This window comes from Hemitrygon akajei, chromosome 3, assembly GCF_048418815.1.
Source record: "Hemitrygon akajei chromosome 3, sHemAka1.3, whole genome shotgun sequence".
NCBI classification, from domain to species: Eukaryota; Metazoa; Chordata; class Chondrichthyes; order Myliobatiformes; family Dasyatidae; genus Hemitrygon; species Hemitrygon akajei.
In genome coordinates, this window is record NC_133126.1 from 73392672 (window position 1) to 73410630 (window position 17959).

The 17959-nt window shown below is 38.1% G+C and overlaps 1 protein-coding gene across 5 annotated transcripts in view; it reads right to left on the reverse strand.

Annotated features, from left to right (window-relative positions):
* fmn1 (formin 1) overlaps nucleotides 1–17959 on the reverse strand; it is a 381596-nt gene that overhangs the window by 207024 nt on the left and 156613 nt on the right. The gene's annotated exons all lie outside the window — the stretch shown is intronic.

The window sequence follows — 17959 nt, forward strand, 5'->3', positions numbered from 1 at the left end:
ACAGCATCTGAATAGGAAGAACCTTAATAAAAGAAGTTAGAGAGAACCATTTTGTTACACAACTCCAAAGATTTGGGTAAAAAAAGTCCTGGATTTTATAAAAGGAAGCATAGAGTACAGGACAAGAAAGTTGTGATGAGAAATAAAACTGTGCATTGTATAACAACTGGATCGCTGTCTCCAAGACTGGACTAAGCACTTTAGAAGGATGTGAAGGCTTTGGATAGCATGCAGAAATTTTCATCACGACTTCCATGACCATGTACTCTCTGCGTCCATTAATAAAGCCCAGCCTGGCAAGATCTTGCCTGGCAGCGTCAATAAATTATTCACATTTATCCACAGATCTCCATGTCTTTGTACTTGTTTTAGAATTTAGATTTTTAGACCCTCAAGTTTATATTGGTTCTTCTCCATCAATGGATAATATTTGGTATTTTATCTGCCTATTCCACTAACATTCCAATATCTCTTTGAAGTATATTACCATTTACTACCCATCCCAATTTTGGGCCATTTGCATTCTCTCTCTGTCCCTTTTCCTTTTCTCAACATCCTATAATTACCGTAGATTCCGGATTTTAAGCTGCTACTTTTTTCCCACATTTTGAACAGCTTTGAACTTTGCGGCCTATAATCCGGAGCGGCTAATGCATGATTTTTTTTCATGCCGCCTCGTAAACATTTTGCCTCATAACAGTAGACCAATAAAATTGATGAGTAGTTCACAGAGGTCCAATGAAATTGTACGATAAATCAAGCGCACTTTCACAATTAAATTATTGTAAATCAGTCATTTGTACTCACCCTCATCAACATGGAAAACACTCGAAGCATTGTGCTGCCTTATGGCATACTTAGTTTATAATATTTTCGCTTAGTAATTCATTTTCTAGTTAAAGTTAGAAGAGTTTTAACTATATTTGTTTTCTGTACTACATCGCGGGATGCTATGACGTCACACCCGGTTTCGCGGTGTCTTGTGGGAAAATGCCGGTTTGCGATAAACGGAAAGGAGGGGGGGAGCGCATTACGCGAGCGGCTTTGGATCTGAGCGAACGCTGCTTTTAAGTTAAAGGTGATCAATAACTTTTCCTGGTAGGCTGTAGTATATATATTTTTTACCAGTCGTTAGGAGATATTGGAATGTTGTTCAGTAAAGAAGTATACGCAACGTATTTAAAAGTAGCCGCGTTACGGGCACGGTTCGAAAAAAAGCATTTGCAATATGTATTTGTTTTTGTTACCATATGGATTTAATTAAAAGTTTAAAAATCCTCACGTGTAATATCTTTCTGTGTAAATATCTCATATTACAACGTGGGACACCTGCGGCCGAAAATCCGGTGCGGCCTAAAATCCGGTGCGGCCTTTACAATTAAAAAATTGATTTTATTTCTAAAATTAGAGCCAGCGGCTTTTAATCAGGTGCGCTCTGTAGTCCGGAATCTACGGTAGCTTGGTTCTAACTTGTGTTAACAACTTAGTACCTGTCAGCTTCATATTTTCCGTGTTGCTTTACCCTCTATTGTCTTAATCAACAAACGATCTCTTAATTATAGCTAGATGAAAGCTGCCACATCACCACCTTAAAGATATTCTGTTGTGTAATTACAGTTTTGCCTTAAAAGTTTTGATTGCATTTCATTTGAGCCAGCCCTGTTCCCTTCCTTTCAAATAGGCACTTCTCGAATTGACAATTTTTAAACTTGGAATGATTTCTGGTTTTTTTCCCCATACATATCTAAACTTCATTATCTGTTTCCTAGAAAGACTCCTATTGCTAGTTCTCAACCTGTCCTGGTACATTTTCCAAATCCAAGTCCAACAAGTCATCTTAGCCATTGGGTCAGGTAAAGAACATTGCCTCGAGCATATTTCATAAACTTAGAATCAGTGTTTCTGATAGTTCTTCCCCATTATTACTACTCCATGACCTTTGCACAACTCTGTAATTTGCCTTCAAAGTCACCTCTCAATATCCTTTCAAATCAGGGCCTTGAGTACAAGAGTTGGGATGTTATTTTGAATTTAGTGACATTGGTGAAGCCAAATTTAGTGTATTGAATGTACTGTAGTTCTAGTCATCTACTGTACCTACAAGAAAGATATCAATAAGCTTGACAAAGTGCAGAGAATTTATGAGGATGTTGCTGGGATTTAAGGACCTGAGTTATAGGGAAATATTGAATAGCTTAGGACTATTACCTGGAGTGCAGGCGAATGAGGGAAGATTTGATAGAGGTTATACAAAATTATGAAGTTATAGATAGATCACAAGACAAAGGAGCAGAAGTAAGTCATTCGGCCCATCGTGTCTGCTTTGCCACTCAACCATGAGCAAAACTATTCTCCCATCTAGTTCCAATTTCCAGCTTTTCCCCCCATATCCCTTGACACTCTAACTAATTAGATACCTATCAATCTCCTCCTCGTGTTGGCGTGAGGCCTAATGGATAAGGCATCAGTCTAGTGATCTGAAGGTCACTGGTTCGAGCCTCAGCTGAGGCAGCGTGTTGTGTCCTTGAGCAAGGCACTTAACAACATATTGCTCTGCGATGACACTGGTGCCAAGCTGCTCAGGTCTTAGTGTCCTTCCCTTGGACAACATCGGTGGCGTGGAGAGGGGAAGGCTTGCAGCTTGGGCAATTGCCGGTCTCCCATACAACCCTGCTCAGGCCTGTGCCCTGGAAACCTCCCAAGGCGCAAATCCATGGTCTCATGAGACTAATGGATGCCTATATATAATCTCCTCCTTAAACACCCTCAATGATCGGGCCTCCACAGCTGCATGTGGCAACGAATTCCATAAACCCACGACCCTCTGGCTAAAAAAATTTCTCCTCATCTCTGTTTTAAATCGGTACCCTCTAACTCTAAGGACTGTGGCCTCTTGTCCTGGACTCGCCCACCAAGGGAAATAGCCTTTCCACATCTACTCTGTCCAACCCTTTCAACATTTGAAATGTTTCTATTAAATCCCCTCTCATTCTTCTATACTCTAATGAATAAAGTCCAACAGCCGACAAACGCTCCTCATATGTTAGCCTCTGCATTCCAGGAATCATCCTCGTAAATCTTCTCTGAACTCTCTCCAACATCGGTATATCCCTTCTAAGATAGGGGGCCTAAAACTGCACACAGTATTCCAAATAAGGTATCATCAGTGCCCCACAGAGCCTCATCAACACCTACTTACTCTTATACGCTATTCCTCTTTAAATGAATGCCGACATAGCATTCACTTTCCTTTCTGCTGACCCAACCTGGTGGTTAACATTTAGGGTATCCTGCATGAGGACCCCCAAGTCCCTTTGCACTTCCGATTTTTGAATTTTCTCCCCATCTAAATAATAATCTGCCTGATTACTGCTTCTTCCAAAATGTACATTTCTCAACATTGTATCTCATCTGCCATTTCTTTGCCCACTCTCCCAAACTGACCAAGTCTCTCTGTAACCTTTCTGTTTCTTCAACACTTCCTGCTCCTCCACCTATCTTGGTGTCATCTGCAAACTTAGCCATAAAACCATTTAATCCATAATCTAAATCATCGATATACAGTGTAAAAAGAAGCGGCCCCAACACCGACCCCTGTGGAACACCACTAGTAACCGGCAACTAACTAGAATACGATCCCTTTATTCTCACTCTTTGCTTTCTGCCTAACAGCCAATGCTCTACCCATTCCAATGTCTTTCCTGTAATTCCATGGGCTCTTGCCTTATTAAGCAGCCTCTTATGCGCGCACCTTATCGAAGGCCTTTTGAAAATCCAAATACACAACACCCATATCCTCTCCCTTGTCAATCTTATTTGATAGGGTGAATGCATGTAGACCTTTTCCTCTCAGTTTGGGTGAGACTAGAACTAGAGGTCATAGGTTTAGTGTGAAAAAACAAATATTTATGGGGAATCTGAGGGGAAACTTCACTCAGATGGTGGTATGAATGTGGAACAAGCTGCCAGTGGAGGTAATAGATGAGTGTTCAATTGGAACATTAAGCAAGTTTTGGATAGGTACATGGGCAACAAGAGTCTGGAGAGCCATGGTCTGGGTGCAGTTAGATGGGACTTGGCAGAAGATCAGGTTTTTATGGAATAGATGGGCTGAAGGGCCTGTTTATGCACTGTAGAACTCCATGACTCCATAACATTGGTTGGTAGCCTATAGAATAGTCTCAGTCATGTAACTGTGGCCCTGCTGTTCATTAATATAAACTGAGTTATTATAGGAAATAATCTCTCTTCGGCAGCCTACAGTAATTTGGGCATCGAGGGAGAGAGGAAGAGGAGAGCCATCCGCAGTACCACCGATGCGGCAGAGAGGGCCTCAAGATGGCTGTGGCTCAAGAGAGGGAGCCATGGAGTCATGTGTAGCTAGCCATCTGGACACAAGCTGGGGTCTGATCAGCCCCGGCTGGGTCACCTGGAGAAGGGTGTATGACGTTGAAAGACCCGAAACACCCGATGATTCCAGGAACATCACTGATGATGTGTCCAGAAGCATCAGTAGATGTATGTACACAGGCACTGCAATGCTTCTTTTAATCAATAGTGTCACTTCCTTCTTTTTATCCCTTCCTTATTTTTCGGAAAAACATGAATAATTCGAAACCATCCCTGCCTTTTATTTAAGGCAAGTCTCCATTATTGTCATGAAATCAGAAGCGCACATGATTAATTTAGCTTGCAGATCACCAATCTTTTATGTCTACATACACGTCCTGGTATGTAGACTTTTTTTTCATTCTTTCATAGTTTGGTCCTGCCTAAAAATATTCTGGTGCTTTCATTTCAAATTGTTTTTTTCCACCTTCGTATGTTCTCTTTTTTGCTTCTGTTGCCAACCTCACCACACAGCCTTGCTTATGCATCTGCAAGGACATTGTCTCAGTTCTGTAGAGGTGTAATCTATTTAGTTTATATCGGTTCCACCAAACCCCAACACAACAGGTCACATGAATCTGAAGCCCTTCGTCCAGCCACACATTTGTCTGCACTAACCTCTAAGCTAACAGGTGCATTAGATGATCTGGAGATTGTCATCATCAACAATCTCTTCCTAAGCTCACTAAAGTATGCATGAGGGCCTCAAGCTTTTTATACTGCCCATGTCACCATTACGATATGGACTGTGACCTCTGGCTGTTTACTGCCCTCCAATCACCACCTTCCAGAATGTTCTGCAGCTGCAAGAGAGGCAGTATGCCATCTAGGAATTACCCCTACAACCACAGAAATATCATCCCCCTAACTCTAACAAAAAAAATTGTGAATAATTATACTCTCTTCACCTTTTTTACTCCATTGAGCCACGCAAGATACCATGGCCTTGAGTCTTGCTGCATTTGTCAGAGAAAGCCTCTCCCTGATTGACACACAGCTGACAGGAGATCAAAATACCTTCAGTGATCGCATTAAGTATTTACCTACTCTCTTTTTTTGGCCAATCTGGCTAACAGGCATTTCCAATCTTACTGTGGTCTCTAAAGTAGTTGGATGATCACCATGAAACATACTTTCTAATAAACCATCAGCTTCTTGGATGGCAGCTACTGTTCACGCTGTAAAACTCAGACCTTGGGCTCCAGGATAGTCAAAGCATTCTGCAGTTCCCACATTGAGTGGGATAGGCATTCTACAGATTTTGAGGTGCCTTGCCATGTCTCTTTTTATTAGATTAATTCAATTTGCTGAAAGAAATTAATAAAATGCTTACTTCCTTTAATGATTCTTTTATATTTTCATCTCTGTATAAACACAATACTTGTTTAAATTCACAGGACTTATGGTTCACCTACTTCTCTTAAACTTACCAGCCCTGGTTTCATGCGTTCCTGTTAAACTTAATCAGGCTCCTTTTACCCTCAGAGTCATTTACACACTCTTTATTTGTAATTCAACAAAATTTAAACTTATATGCTTTTAATTGCACGTTGCTTGCAACATTCAGCTTTGTAATTTGGCTTTCCATCATTTGAATGACAACAAAACACGAGGTTAAAGTTCTTTTCTAAGCAAAAACTATGCAAATAGATTACTGAGGTACACACATTATAAAAAGTCATAGACAAGTAGTAGAAATAATAAAACAAAATCTAATAGAATTCTGGCCTTTGTGTTTGGAGATCCAGGGGGAGCAATGGGAGCATGTGGGACAGAAGTAAATTGCAGCATAACTTCAAACTTTTTTCTTGTCATCCAGATAATAGTTACCGGCATTCAATTTGTTTTTAAATCAGTTAATTTTCATGACACTTATACCCTAGTCATGCATCCCCATGCCTATAAACATGAACTTCAACTTGAAGGCAATTCTGCATTAAGGGCAAATTACAGGCAATTCTGCATTTAATTTCAACTCTCACACTGCTATTCCAACATTACAAGCATATATCATCACTGAAAATTGAGATACTGAAGGTGATATAAATCATAAATTACAAACAGAAAAAGGTGGAAGTATTCACAACTCAGACAGCTTCTATGAAGAAACAAACATTATTCTGCTCTGCTAATATTTCCAGCATTTCCTCCTTTTGTTTATAGCTGAAGAGAACTTGCTTCTTGTGACCAAAGTAAACAGCATCCAAAGGGCACAGATTTAATGTGAATCAAAGGCAACACATGGAGCTTTCATTAAACTTGACTGGTATTTATAGAGCAAGAGCAGAGAAGTGGGATTAATTGGATGACTTCAGTATTACAAGAATTGCAAGAAGCCTGATAGACGGTGTGCATTCCAGTGTATTGAATCACTCTTTGACGTTTATTAAGGAATTTTTACGCATGACTACTTCACTGTCCAATTATTTGAGGAAGTGTGGGCTTAATTTGGAGAGTTCACTGAAAAAATGGACCCTGTGAAGTCAGCATACACATTTTAGTTACAAAGTAATTTTAAGCATGCATCAAAATAATTACCTCCTGTATTAAAGATTTATTTTTCACAGAATACTGAGATGAGTCACTTATTTCCATGCTATTCACACTGTGGTTTACCGAAAATCACTCCTCCAAAAATTATAGGAACCAGAAGCAATACATCTTTTTTTCCAACATCAAGAAACATTCCCACATAGGCTTCACCAGTAATCCTTCTGACAGCAATTATATCTCCCGCACTGGCTTCAATTAAAAATATCAGTAACGTTGTAAAATGATCTCTTTGGTTATTTAAATAGTATTTAATTTGTAGTTTATATCATTAGAATTTTAATAATAAAAATATGTGGGACATCACTGAAGTGGAGAACTGTAACATACTGCGCCATTGTATTGCAGCTGGCAGATCTACAACTATAGACATTAAAAACTCATATTTATTCAGGTATCTTATAGGTAGAGAAACCAATGGTATTCCTGCACAATATCTTTGCTCTCGGCAAATTATTGTCAGAAACAACAGAGCAGTTTCTCTGATGGGGAGAAAATGAAAATGATGCAGGAACAATGTTCAATGAAGTGCACAGGTTCTCCCTATTGACTTGCAAAATAGGTACAATGTTATATAACAAAAAAGCAATGTCACAGAATTACTTTGTGAAAGTTTGAGAAACAAAGTGAAATGGCAAAATATATTTATCTTATTTAATAATCAGTGATTAATTTAGCCAATAGTTTATGTGGCCATTAAGTTCATATTGTGCTCCAAGCAGGAAGGCAAATCACTTGAACCACTTAAAGAATGTGTAGGGTTAGCTACTTCAGTTATCACATACTGTACATTTACATGTTGACCTTTAGAAAATGTGATGTAACACAAGAAATAATTGACAGAACGTGACAGTAAAGGGTAGAGAGTAAATCAGCAGATTAGGCTTAAGGTTATAAACAAAAAAACAGAACTGAAGCCTCTGTAGCTGCAGTGACATAGCTAGTAGAGCTCCAGCCACCCAAGTTCAATCCTCACTTTTGATACTGTCTGTGTGGAGTCCAGTGTTGGATAAATGAAATGTGGATGAGGTTTTGAAGAGGGTGAAGATATTTAACAGGATAGTACAAGAAGAACATAAGGAGACAGTAAAGGTGAATTTTATATTGCAGCAGAGAAGATTGGCAAAAATTCAAAAGTGGTATTCAGGATCATGAGAGCCAAAAATTTCAAGTGCTCTCAAATGGACAGGTTAGATTGCACAAGGGCATGAAAGACAATTTCAGTTGTGGAATACTCTACTGAAAATTTCACATGCAATGTCTTGAGAACAACTGAATGACCATTGCATATTTTAGTACTTGAGAATGTGCTGCCAGAATTGAGGACAGTATTGAGGGGAGGGCAAGTGTTTGAGCAGAGGGGAGGGAGGGAGGGCTGGGTACCAGAAACCTGTGAGTGTGGCTGGAGCGTGGTTGTGGAAAGAGGGACTGGAGATTCAAGGAGTAGGAGAGATGAGAAATACTAAGGATTGAAACTTGCAATTAGTCTATGGGGGCTTGGAGGACCAGAAGGTAGGGAGGACTGGATGTTCTGGTGGTCAGGAATGTACTGTAGAGTAAAATGGTGAAGGTTGCATCAGGGTCTTTCTTTACAGTAGTCTCAATTGAGTGCTACATTACTAAAATATGGTTGGTCTGTGAAGGTTCAGTCTGATGATGACAAGATAACTTAGTCTATGTTCTCCTACGAAGCTCCAACAGGGATAATGCACGGTGAAAGATATTGTCCCGTGTGCTTCTTATGTGGAAAGAACATGAGGAGCACAAGGGTATTTAAAACCAGGAATTTCCAAAGTGATCCAAAACCCAGAATCTGAAAAAATACTATCATGCATTTAATTTCTGTTGTGCTTCAATTTGGAAAAACTTCCCAGTGGCATGATGGTTGGTCACAGGGAAACAGATACAAGGTAAAACAAAATCAAACTGCTGGAACAACTCAGTGAGTCAGGCGGCATGTCTGGGGGCAAAAGGACAGTCGATGTTTCAGGTTGTGACCTTGCATCAGGACCAGAAAAGTTGATCACCCCTTTACCGCCACAGTAGGTTATTGCTTCAGATTCCAGTGTCTGCATTCTCTCGCATCTCCAATAGACAAAAGTTGATGGCCAAAACAAAAAAGTAGGATGGAGATTAGATATTTTGTTCCAATCTACAATGGGTTGCCTAACATAATAAGAGGATGGATGTACATTCAGAAGTAATTTTGAGTGTGAAAAAGGAATTAATTTAAAAAGGAGATATTTTCATGACCTTACAGAAAGACTCAGAGCATGAGACTAACAGGATGGCCTTTGAGAAAGAAACAATAGTTTAAATGCTTCCTTCTGTATGGTATAATTATATGAATGAGAAAGAAAGATGCAAGTAGCACCCAGCTGAAACACAATACAAGGAGACACCAGAATGGTTAATATGTACTTTTGAATTCATTGTAGTTAAAAAAAAAGTTCTCTGTTTTGTGCTCAGTTATTTGTGGATATTTCAGTTATGGTGAAAAACTTGGAGAATCAATGAATAATGTCAATATCTCAATCAACAATGAACAATATTTCTGGAACCTCTGGACAGTATTGAGTACAGTTTTGCATTAAATACCATGATTCCAAGCATACTCATCTCCAAAATCCCAGACTCAGGAATCAACATTTCCCTTTACAATGGGATTCTTGACTTGACAGAAAGCAATCGGTAAAGATAGGTAGCAACAGCTCCACCATGATTACTCTCTGCACCAGAAGATTCATCTACTGCCCCCTACTTTACTCCTTATATACTCATCACTGTATGGCCACATTCCACTCTAATTCCATCGACAGGTCCGCAGATAACACCACACTGTGGCACATATCTCAGATAATGATGAGCCCAAGTAGAGGATGGAGACAGACAGCTTTGTGACATTTCCCTCAATGACGGCAAAACAAAAGTGCTGGTCACTTGCACATGTTCCTGCTACCAACAACAGTGCTGATGCTAAGAGGGTTGAGAGCATCAAATTCTGAGGAGTTAACACTACCACAAGCCTTCCCTGGTTCATTAACATAGACACTATGGTCAAGAAGTGCTCCTACTTCCTCAGGAAGCTGAAGCAATTTGGTGTATCCCGAATCTCATCAATTTTTAAATCCGTGACCCCTAGGAAACATCCTATTTAGATGCATCATGCCTTGGTATGGCAATTGCTCTGCCCACGATCACTAGAAGCTGCAGAGAGTTGTGAACACAGCTAAGCATATCACAGAAACTAGCTTACCCTCCATGGACTCTTTTTATACTTCCTACTATCTCACTAGAGTAGCCAGCATAATTAAATACCCCACCCACCCAGATATTCTCACTTTTTCGCATTTCCATTATGCACAAAATTTTTTAAAAAACACAAAACCTGAAACCACCAGGCTCCAGGACAGCTTATATCCTGCTGTTATAAGACTATTAAATAGTTCCCTAGTACAGTAAAATGGACTTTTGGCCTCACAATCTTCCTTGTTATAATCTTGCATTTTATTGGTGACTTGCACTGCGCTTTCTCTGTAGCTGTTACACTTTATACTGCATTGTTGTTGCTTTACCTTGTTCTACCTCAATGCACAGTGCAATAATTTAATCCACGTGAACAGTATGCAAAACAAGCTTTGTACTGTATTTTGGTACATGTGACAAACTACTCCAATTCCAAAGTAACCTCTGACATCAGACTGCCCTGAAAAATTCTTCAAGTTTTTATTGTGCATCTCAAATCAGAGGCATTAGAAAAACTCTTGATAAGCAATTAAACATGTAAAAAATATATAAAAGGAATCCACTTACTTTAAAACACCTTAAAAATCTGGCCAGCAGTTGAACTCAGTGATTCTCTAAAAGTGACCTAAAGTGCACCTAACTTGTTAGCTCAAGATGTCTGCATTAGGCACTGGACTCTGTGCCAGGTCCAGCCGCAGAACACAAGGTCAGGCCCACTGGGATCTGACCTTTATCCCAGTGCTGGCTTATAACGCAAAGGTACAACATCAGGAAAGAGATGGCCCAAGCCTTATAGTTCTCTCCAGAACCAGCAGTTGAAGAAGAACATACAGTATTCTAACCTGATGAGAATGTTAGTTGGGAAAGTGAACTCAAGCTGGATATTTTTAACTTACCAACTTGCATAGTTCTGCTGTAGCTGCTTCAGTGTAGTACATTCTTCAGAGGAAGAGCTCCTTACTAAAATATCCAAACAATCTTAGCTTGAGAAGGTAAATATTATGTGGAAAACATCCCAATCATATATGCTGCCTCATTTTCCTTCTCTCCAAATCACACTTCTACTTCCATTATAATCAAATACAAAGGAATTCTGAATGAGAATCCCAGTTCTGGATCTCAGCCCTCACTCCATAGGTGCAGCAAAAATACTTGTGGTCTCACAAGCTCTCAGGGTATGAGAAACAAATCTTCCTCAGAGTGGAAGTAGCTGCAAAAATTCCTCTGACCTCCAATAACTGGTTTTACAATTTAGTTGGTAAGCTTCAAATAAGACCACCTTTCTGGTATCAACTACTTTGAGCAATATTTGGTCTCACATGAATAACATTACACACATAACTTCCACTATTATTGGCCCAACTTAAGCATAACTACATGACTTTAATGGATGATTGACAGGCAGCTCACTTTGGAGACTGTAAATTGGATCACTACTACAATGAACATGTCACATAAGCTCAAACTTAGCAAGTACAGAAGGAAATGAATTTTTACTGAAACAAAAGTAAAAATGCTAGAAATACTCAACAAATCACAGCACATTTGTGGGAAGAGAAACAGAGTCAACATTTCAGACAGAGACTTTTCATTAAAATCTAAATCTTTGTCCCTGACCTGATAAAATGATTGTTTCTCTCCAACAGACATAGCCCAGCCTCTGAGTATTTCGAGAATGCCCTACGCCTATTTTATATTTCCAGAATATGCATTTTTATTTTCAGTTAAATTGAAATTGCTTTAATGATCCTGCAGCCGTTTTAATATATCCAGAGTTCCTCAAACAGTAGATAGTAAGATAAACTGACAATAATAATAGCAAAAATGAAACATTAAATTTAACATATTTTAAGGTTGAATGTAACCACAAAATTAATTTGATGAAAATTCAAAACATTTCTAAATTTCAGTACTGAGCCCAAGCTCTTATACAGTATGGAAAAAAATCATTATTTAAAATGGATAACACGACTGTCAAAATTGTACTATTCTGAATATGGTATTAAGGCTGTACAAGATGTCAAACTAAAGGAACAGGAACGAGTTTGCAAATATTCATGAGACATCAAACATTGTAAAAATACCAGTAACATGGTGGATTCCAGTTAATCGGGTTATCAGTTAATCAGGGTAGCCACTTATTTACAACTCTCAAAGAACAAAAACTAATCGAGAAAATAGCCGGGATTTACTTTGTTTATTTGGGTCATTATGCTTTTTAATTGGAACAGGAGATTGCTGCCAAACAGTTTCTAACTGGCATCAGTCACGTGAAATTGTGTGGTCATTACACACTACACAATACTAAGAGCGAATAGTTTTCAAATAGCATCAGTTGCATGCATTTGTGCTCAAAAAGCAGTGATTTTTGTCCCTGCTAGTTGTCAGGAAATAAGCAGTAAAACAACTTAGAATTGTTTTGCTCACTACGGTTTCAAACATTCAGGCTTGGAGGCATAGCTTTAAGGTGCCTGGTAGTAGGTACAGGGGGGTGTCAGTGGTAAGTTTTTCACACAGAGAGTAGTGGGTGTGTGGAATACACTGCTGGCGACAGTGGTGGAGTCGGATACAATAGGGTCTTTAAGAGACTCTAAGTTAGGCACATGGTGCTTAGAAAAATAGAAGGCTATGCTGTGGGGAAATTTTAGACAGCTTCTAGAGTAGGTTACATGGTCGGCACAACATTGTGGGTCGAAGAGCTGTAATGTGCTGTGAGTAGACATCACAAACTGGGATCTTCCTTAGTTGCAGTGGCTGACCATGACTTCCTCTGTGCCCTTCGCTCTCCACAAAGCTTTGCAGAACCACCTTCCTGGCTGTTGGATCTCACTGTTGATCTTATCCATCCAGCTTGTCAGAGCTGGTTTCACATGTTAGGGCAGGCTTGCCGCTATTCCACTTGGTTATGAGGCCTGCCAGCTACCCTCACTTGGTTTAGCCTGCCTGTCGAAGCAGTGTACAATATTAAGGCCGCTGTTGCATGCAAACAACTAGCTGGAGCCACGGGTGAGAGCTGTGTCCAGTGGGGAGCCACAGGTGCGTGGGCTGCCTTAGAATGGACACACCAAGCCCTTCATCAGAGGTACTACTCTTCCCTGGACACCCCATGCATGGCAGCATACCCTGGATTATTTCCTCCATTGATAATAATTAGGAACAAACACACTGTTTTATTGTACTGTCATAGCATTGGAGGTGTTCTAATTTGTTGTGTTTTTCACTTAAATATATAAAAATTTGTTACTCAGACAGTAGTTTATCTTTTTTATACTTTTTAACTATTTCCATGAATTTTGGCTAATTGGGGCAGCTGCTTAACTGTACTAGTCCCTTTGTGTCCCAATTAACTTGATTCTACTGTGTTTAAAAAAATTCTTGGGTGAGAAATTTTACCTTGATCAGCAATGTCAACAAGCATTGGAATAGAAGTTATTGTGTCATGGAGAACTGCTATGTTGCAATACCTTCATATTTACAGACTGAGGAGAAATTTCTAGACTTCAAGGTCAGGGGGCGAGAAATTCGTATGAATAATTGGAAGTAAATTATATTCCTTTGCAGAAAATTGACTTAACAAGGAGAGGAACAGTTTCTGGGAATAATGTTGCCATCTATAGGAAAATTCAAATCTATTTTGATAGAATTTTCTTGTCCAGTGTAAGTTCCTTCCCTCTCCATGTGACAATCTCCCAAATGACAGCAATTCTAGAGCAATAAGCAAATTTCATTTGTTGTGAATTTTTCAACCTCACTGCTCTAAAATGTCACAGTTCTTATTACCTTATAGGAATAAAAATGTAAGCATTCAGTCAACCAAATATTCTGACGATGTGTTCACAATAAAAATGAACAAGAAAAGATGAATGACGCTTCAGTGATTCACTGCTAAACACTACAAGCTAGTTATGTTCCATGCTGAGACCGCAGACAAAAATAGATTTTAAAGTAGGTTTCTAAAAGTCCAAAATATATTTTCATAAAGAAAAATATCTTGATCATTTTCTGCTTTATTTGGCTCTTTATGTATTGTGTGTTATAACTGTATTTCTGTCTGACAAGAGCCAAGATTAGTAAAAAGAGAAAAGCGGCAAATTTGTGAAGGGAAATAATAGTGGAAAATAGTTGCTAACACCATATGTGACACCGATCTCTTAGCTTTCATGTTCAATTCATAAATTTTGTTTGTTTTAAGTCAATTATTTACATGAGTAGAAGGCATTAGAAATAACAGATCCAAATTTCCCTTAACTCCTGTTTAGGTTTATGTTTTATGGAGGAGGAACTACTGGTAATTCCTGGGATGAGAGGGTTGTCCTATCAGGAAAGGCTAGACTGCTTAGATCTGTACTCCTCAGAGTTTATTTGGGTGACTTTATCGAATAGACAAGATTCTAAGTGGGCAGACGTTGTGATGTTTTCACTAATATTAGAGTCATAAACAAGGAAATGTTGCTACAAAATAAGGGTCAGTTATTTGAAACTGAGTTACATACACATCACTTTCTCAGACAGTAGTAAATCTCTAATTATTTACCTTCAAGAGTGGTAGAGGCTAAATCACTGAATATATTTATAATAGAGGTACTGAAATATAGTGGATACCAGTTAATTGTACCATTGGTTAACTGGGACAGCCGCTTATTTGGGACAACACTTAATGAACAGAAACTAATCAAGACAATAACTGGAATTTCCTTTGCTTAATTGGGATACTACTCCACTTAATTGAGACAGGAGACTATTACTGAAGTGTTTCTAACTAGCATCAGTCATATGCACTTGGGTGACCATTAGTTACTACACTGTGCTTAGAGTGACTGATTTTTAAATAGAATCAGTTGCACGTGTTTGTGTTTCAAAAAGCAGTAATTTTTGTCACTGATAGTTGGTGAGAAATTAGCATTGAGACAATTCAGAACTGTTTTGCTCAATGTGGTATCAAGCATTCAGACTAGTGTATGCGAGAAACAGCTGGGAGTGAAAACAAAATGACTTCACTACTTACCAAGTTAGGGACTACAAAGAATTTGAAGATATCCACAATCTTCTTGGAATGTTACAATGAAAATAAAGATTTGGACAATGCAACAGTTTCTAATGCATGCACCTATGCGGCTGTTAGACACTACACTGTGCTTAGAGCAAACAGTTGTAAAATAGCATCAGTTGCATATGCACATGCTATGTTATCAATTTAGGCTGATTCACACCGAGTTAAAAAACAGTGATTTTTGACACTACTTCATGCATGAAGGCAATGAACACAGTCGTTATCTGCACTAGGGGCCTGTGCTGATTTTGTTCATTTACAGTTAACAAAAGAACATGACAATGTACACTGTATGAATTCCTCCATAGATAACTACTAATACACAGTTTTAAAGTACTGTATTAATATTGGTAGAATTCTAATTTGTTCCATATTTCATTTAAATGCATAATTTGTTACTCAGTTAAATGGAAGTTTGTCTTTTTTAAACTATTTCTATGAAACCAGCTAATATGGGCAGTTGCTTAATCAGGTCAAAATGTACTTGTCTTGATGGGTCCCAATTAACCAGAATCTACTGTATTTGAAAGATTCAGAAATTTACAGTTTAATCTCAGTGCAGAGTGGTATCAAGTAGGGCTCTTCATTATTCCAACATTTTCCTCAATCTTTCTCACCACATCACTGCATCTGAACAATAAGCTTTTCACTGGGATCAAGGTAATTTATAGAACAAAAAGGAAACTATTCAACTTATATCACCTCCACTCAGAAATGAAGGTCACTAAAACCTCAGACAACCAGCTGCAGAATGGAGGTAATGCTTACACAAATGCATATTTGAATGCCAGCTTCAAAGTCATTTTCACCAAAGTACATGACAGAATGGGGCTTATACAGTACATCCATAAGGCAAAAATCCTCTATAGACTTGCCTCTACTGTACAACGTTGTCCCCACCAAAAAAGATCTATGGGAAGTCTCTACAAAGTGAGGACCAATATCCCACAAACTACCCTGTAATGAAATCCACCAACAAGTTTTGTGTGCCAGCACAGGCTATCTGAGAAAAAAGCGTTTGAAAATCAAGACTTAAAAACACATTGAAGCTAACGGTCAATGGGTTAACAATCCCTGTCTTCCTGTACGTTCAGCTTCTATGCTGCCTTTTATGCATGCACGACACTAGTCTCCCAAAATAAGCACCCTACTCCAAATTTGTCATGGCAAGTGACTAGCCAAACGAAACGAAAAACAAACGAAAAATATCCTCAATGTACTATCAAATATTGGCTATTAAAATCCCAGGAAACTTTTTTCTATAACATGGATGCCAATAACATTCATAAATATCTACTTCTATAAAAGCAGTACAAACCTATCAGGTATTTACACTAAATATCTTTACTGTTTTCTTTGAACAGGTTAATGCCAAGAGCATTGAGATAGTTTCAATACTGAGTGTCACAGGAAGTGCTTCGCACTCTCACTAGGACTTCATTTCAGCCAAGGAAAAATACTGTCATCACAGCAAGAAGGAAGTTTACATGATCTATGTACAATTGGGTTATCGAGCTATAACCAGTAAGAAGAATTGGGCATGGAGGCAACGTTAAGCCCCTCAACCTATTCAGGTAATTAAATCTGAATTAGTTACTGAAACTAACATGTCAAATGAAACTAGCTTGCTTCTGATATTAAAAAAAACTACTGAGGTTCAGGTGTCAATTTCAATGTGATGCAATAGTGATTTGCAAAGTTCAGTAATAAGAAAATCAATGTCAAATTAGTTTGTATAAAATAATTCCAATCAAATAATGATCATTTTAATTAATGGAAACATTTGTTATCACTAACACAGAACTATTCATTTGTTAAAAGACATAATTTACCAGGAATGGTTCTGTATAATATCAAACAGAAATGCACTTTAATGGCAATAAAATGTTGGTTTTGCATCTGGACAGCATTAGCTCTAAAAGTAGTTATGTTCCTTAAATAAGAAGCACCTTGTATCCCCAGAAAACACTTTTAACTTGCAAAATAGGCTGATCTTAAACTGGCACCAAGAGCCATATTAAATCTGCACTGGTAATAACTGAATAATTTATGCTGAAATTTAAATTATTCAAATCATTTGCATTTGACTTACTTCAGTAAACTGCAATGACACAGTTTAAAAATACAAAAGAGCAACATAAGTTTAGCTTTAATTGTAGCAATCTCTATAATTTATTATATTCAGATATTGAAGTGTAACCACCACTATTAACTTCATTTTTGAGAAAGACATGCTGGTATTTGATTTATTTCATACCTGTTGAAATAGCACATGAAAATCAAACATTGCTTGACAAATGTGCTTTCATGGAACATACTGTATGTTCATTTCTGAAATCTTGATCAGGCGCTAAAGAGTTATATGCTTCCTCCAAATAATTTATCCCAATCAGATGACTTATTGTATGGCTTTAGATTCAAGGTTCATCAATGGTTAACCAACAATATCTAACTCTGACAATCTCATGTTACAGCTACATTGACTATCCAGATCAGACAGTTTGTGAAATACGTTATTAATTAAATGTACTTTGTATTTACATTAGTTTTGCAAAAGTATGAGTAATTAATATAAATATATATTCTTTAACTTTCACATATTAAAATATATTACAATAAATACATTTAATTTCTTTCTTTGTAGATCTGAAGAAGCAAGGGAACTCTGGTGAAAAGAGAAAACTTTAAAAAAGTTAAATGCTTTTTGTTGTATGGTATTAATAA